The sequence below is a fragment of the Arachis stenosperma genome, chromosome 9 (genome assembly GCF_014773155.1).
Source record: "Arachis stenosperma cultivar V10309 chromosome 9, arast.V10309.gnm1.PFL2, whole genome shotgun sequence".
Classification (NCBI taxonomy): domain Eukaryota; kingdom Viridiplantae; phylum Streptophyta; class Magnoliopsida; order Fabales; family Fabaceae; genus Arachis; species Arachis stenosperma.
Window position 1 is genome coordinate 23317732 of NC_080385.1, and position 5225 is coordinate 23322956.

Consider the following 5225-nt stretch of genomic DNA (forward strand, 5'->3'; position numbering starts at 1 on the left):
ATCAGAGACCATGGTTGCTAAGTCAGAGGTATTCTGCTTAGAGCTCTCTGTCTGTTGCTGAGAAGATGATGGAAAAGGTTTACCATTGTTAAACCTGTTTCTTCCACCATTATTATTGAAACCTTGTTGAGGTCTCTCTTGATTCTTCCATGAGAGATTTGGGTGATTTCTCCATGAAGAATTATAGGTGTTACCATAGGGTTCTCCCAGGTAATTTACCTCTTCCATTGAAGGGTTCTCAGGATCATAAGCTTCTTCCTCAGATGAAGCATCCTTAGTACTGTTTGGTGCATTTTGCATTCCAGACAGACTTTGAGAAATCAGATTGACTTGTTGAGTCAATATTTTATTCTGAGCCAAAATGGCATTCAGAGTGTCAATTTCAAGAACTCCTTTCTTCTGACTAGTCCCATTGTTCACAGGATTCCTTTCAGAAGTGTACATGAATTGGTTATTTGCAACCATTTCAATCAGTTCTTGAGCCTCAGTAGGCGTCTTCTTCAGATGAAGAGATCCTCCAGCAGAGCTATCCAAAGACATCTTGGATAGTTCAGAGAGACCATCATAGAAAATACCTATGATGCTCCATTCAGAAAGCATGTCTGAAGGACATCTTCTGATTAATTGTTTGTATCTTTCCCAAGCTTCATAGAGGGATTCTCCATCCTTCTGTCTGAAGGTTTGGACTTCCACTCTAAGCTTACTCCATCTTTGTGGTGGAAAGAACTTTGCCAAGAAGGCATTGACTAGCTTTTCCCAAGAGTCCAGGCTTTCTTTAGGTTGAGAATCCAACCATATTCTAGCTCTGTCTCTTACAGCAAAAGGGAATAGCATCAGTCTATAGACCTCAGGGTTAACCCCATTAGTCTTGACTGTGTCACAGATTTGCAAGAACTCAGCTAAAAACTGATGAGGATCTTCCATTGGAAGTCCATGAAACTTGCAATTCTGTTGCATTAGAGAAACTAATTGAGGCTTAAGCTCAAAGTTGTTTGCTCCAATGGCAGGGATAGAGATGCTTCTCCCATAGAAATCAGGAGTAGGTGCAGTAAAGTCACCAAGCACCTTCCTTGCATTGTTGGCATTGTTGTTATTTTCGGCTGCCATTTGTTCTTCTTCCTTGAAGAATTCGGTCAGGTCCTCTAAAGAGAGTTGTGCCTTGGCTTCTCTTAGCTTTCGCTTCAAGGTTCTCTCAGGTTCAGGGTCAGCTTCAACAAGAATGCCTTTGTCTCTGCTCCTGCTCATATGAAAGAGAAGAGAAAAAGAAAATGTGGAATCCTCTATGTCACAGTATAGAGATTCCTTGAAATGTCAGAGGAAAAGAGAAATAGAAAGAAGAGGGAGAAGAAGAATTCGAACTTTAGTTAGATAAGGTTCGAATTGTGCATTCAGAAGGAGTGGTAATCCATAAATAGAAGGATGTGGGAAGGAGGGAAGAGAATTTTCGAAAATTCATTTGAAAGATTTTGAAAACATTTTGAAAATTTGATTGATAATTTTCGAAAATTAAAAGTGAAAAAGAAATCAAGTGATTTTTGAAAAAGATTTTGAAATTAGAAATTAAAAAGATTTGATTGAAAACTATTTTGAAAAAGATGTGGTTAAAAAGATTTAATTGAAAAGTTATGGTTTTAAAAAGATGTGATTGAGAAGATATGATTTGAAAACAATTTTAAAAAGATATGATTTGAAAACAATTTGAAAAGATATGATTTTAAAAATTAATGACTTGCCTAACAAGAAAAGATATGATTCAAACATAAAACCTTCCTCAACAGAAAAGGCAAAAAATGTTCAATCAAATCATTAATTGTTAGTAAGTATCTTTGAAAAAGGAAAGAAATTAATTTAGAAAACATTTGATTGAAAAGATTTGATTTGAAAAAGATTTGATTTTGAAAAACTAAAAAAAATTGATTTGAAAACAAAATCTTCCCCCTAGCACCATCCTGGCGTTAAACGCCCAGAATGGTATACATTCTGGCGTTTAACGCCCAAAATGCTACCTTTTTGGGCGTTAAACGCCCAACCAGGTGCCCTGGCTGGCGTTTAAACGCCAGTCTGCCTTCTTCACTGGGCATTTTTGAATGCTCAGCTTTTTCTGTGTAATTCCTCTGCAGTATGTTCTGAATCTTCAATTCTTTGTATCATTGACTTGAAAAGACACAAATTAAAAATATTTTTGGATTTTTAATAATCAAAATGCAAAAGGAATCAATTAACAATGCATGCAAGACACCAAACTTAGCAGTTTGTATACTACTGACACTTAACAATATGAGAATGCATATGAGACACACAAAATGCTTCAAGTCAATAGAATTCAAAGATTAGAACACAAAAATCATCAAGAATTACTTGAGGATCCTTAAGACACATGAATGAATGCATGCAATTGACACCAAACTTAAGATGAGACACTAGACTTAAGCATGAAACATCAAATATTTTTGGTTTTTATGATTTTGTAAATTTTTTTGTGTTTTTCGAAAATTAAGTAGGAAAAGGTATCAAAATCCTTAATGAGAATTCAAGGAATCAGTGCAATGCTAGTCTAAGACTCCGGTCTAGGAATTAGACATGGCTTCACAGCCAGCCAAGCTTTCAAAGAAAGCTTCAGTCCAAAACACTAGACATGGCCAGAGGCCAGCCAAGCCTTAGCAAATCACTGCTCCAAAAGCAAGATTGATAAGAAATCAACAAGTTCTTGTGGTGATAAGTTGAAACCTCGGTCCAATGAGATTAGACATGGCTTCTCAGCCAGCCAGATTTCAACAAATCATTATGAAACTCTATAATTCATCTTCAAGAATTTCGAAAAAAATAATACCTAATCTAAGCAACAAGATGAACCGTCAGTTGTCCAGCCTAAACAATCCCGGGCAATAACACCAAAAACTTGATGTTGTCGCCGGATCTTGGCACTGATGTTACCAAAAGCTTGCTCAAAACTTGAACAATCCCCGGCAACGGCGCCAAAAACTTGGTGCGCGAAATTGTGAACAATACTTTTTCACAACTCAAATAATCCCCGGTAATGGCTCCAAGAACTTGGTGGCTCAATACCATGGCATTACACAACTTCGCACAACTAACCAGCAAGTGCACTGGGTCGTCCAAGTAATAAACCTTACGTGAGTAAGGGTCGATCCACGGAGATTGTTAGTATTGAAGCAAGCTATGGTCATCTTGTAAATCTTAGTCAGGCAAACTCAGATGTATATGGTGATGAACGAAAATAACATAAAAGATAAGGATAGAGATACTTATGTATATCATTGGTGTAAGAGCTTCAGACAAGTGTATGAAGATGCCTTCCCTTCCGTCTCTCTGCTTTCCTAATGCCTTCATCCAATCCTTTCTTACTCCTTTCCATGGCAAGCTCGTGTAAGGTTTCACTGTTGTCAGCAGCTACCTCCCATCCGCGCAGTGAAAGCTAATGCACACACTCTGTCACAGTGCTGCCAATCACCGGTTTGGTTCCCTCCCCTACCGGAATAGAATAACTCTTTTGCGTCTGTCACTAACGCCCAGTAGGTTACAGGTTTGAAGCACGTCACAGTCATTCAATCATTGAATCCTACTCAGAATACCACAGACAAGGTTAGACCTTCCGGATTCTCTTGAATGCTGCCATCAGTTCTTGCCTATACCACGAAGACTCTGATCTCACGGAATGGCTGGCTCGTTTGTCAGGCGAGCACTCGGTTGTCAGGCGATCAACCATGCATCGTGCAATCAGGAATCCAAGAGATATTCACTAAGCCTCAATGCTTGTAGAACAAGAGTGGTTGTCAGTCACCTTGTTCATAGGTGAGAATGATGATGAGTGTCAATCATCACCTTCATCAAGTTGAAGAACAAGTGATATCTTGGTAAAGAACAAGCGGAATTGAATGGAAGAACTATAGTAATTGCATTAATACTCGAGGTACAGCAGAGCTCCACACCTTAATCTATGGTGTGTAGAAACTCCACCGTTGAAAATACATAAGCATAAGGTCTAGGCATGGCCGTGAGGCCAGCCTCCCCAAAGTGATCTAAGATAGCATAAAACTCAAAGATAGCTACCAAGATGTCCTAATACAATAGTAAAAGGTCCTACTTATAGAAAACTAGTACATAGATGAGTAAATGACATAAAAATCCACTTCCGGGCCCACTTGGTGTGTGCTTGGGCTGAGCAATGAAGAAATTTCGTGTAGAGACTCTCCTTGGAGTTAAACGCCAGCTTTAGTGCCAGTTTGGGCGTTTAACTCCCAATTAGGTGCCAGTTCCGGCGTTTAACGCTGGAATTTCTTGAGGTGACTTTGAACGCCGGTTTGGGCCATCAAATCTTGGGCAAAGTATGGACTATCATATATTGCTGGAAAGCCCAGGATGTCTACTTTCCAACGCCGTTGAGAGCGCGCCAATTGGGCTTCTGTAGCTCCAGAAAATCCACTTCGAGTGCAGGGAGGTCAGAATCCAACAGCATCTGCAGTCCTTTTGAGTCTCTGGATCAGATTTTTGCTCCGGTCCCTCAATTTCAGCCAGAAAATACCTGAAATCACAGAAAAACACACAAACTCATAGTAAAGTCCAGAAAAGTGAATTTTAACTAAAAACTAATAAAAATATACTAAAAACTAACTAGATCATATCAAAAACATACTAAAAACAATGCCAAAAAGTATACAAATCATCCGCTCATCAGTACGCTAGCGCGTCGATCTGCATATTTCGCCCAAGCACGCGTACGCACCATGTGCGCGCACGCGTGAGTGGCCTATGCCTCAGGCATGGTGCTGGCATGGTGTGGGCGTAACTCTCGGGAAAATGTATGGAGGGGTGTTTTTCACAACCCACGCGTCCGCGCACGGTGCGCGTCTGCGTGGGTGGTCGTCAAATGCCTCAAGGGCGCGCACGCGCCAGGTGCGCGCACGCGCAGAAGGGTGCCTTTTCAAAAGTTTGCATGTTTTTGCACTACTTACAGCATTCCAACCCCCCAAACAGCCACTTAAGCACTATTGAAGGGCGTTTTAACTTGATAAACTACCAATGGACTCAACAAATGAAGCAGAATTAGAATTGAAATCTAGCTAACAAACATGAAGTCAAGTGTTAAGCAAGTGTCAATCAAAGAATGATACAATGGCTATGTACAAAGGAAGATCTTACCATGGTGGGGTGTCTCCCACCTAGCACTTTTGTTTACCGTCCTTAAGTTGGACTTTCTATAGCTC

The 5225-nt window shown here is 40.0% G+C and overlaps 1 non-coding gene across 1 annotated transcript; it reads left to right on the plus strand.

Moving 5' to 3' along the window:
• Window positions 1-594: 594 nt before the first annotated feature.
• LOC130952964 (small nucleolar RNA R71) lies at window positions 595-702 on the plus strand. Its single transcript, XR_009075138.1, has one exon. It is a non-coding gene; the product is annotated as a small nucleolar RNA R71 (small nucleolar RNA).
• The last annotated feature ends 4523 nt before the right edge of the window (window positions 703-5225 follow it).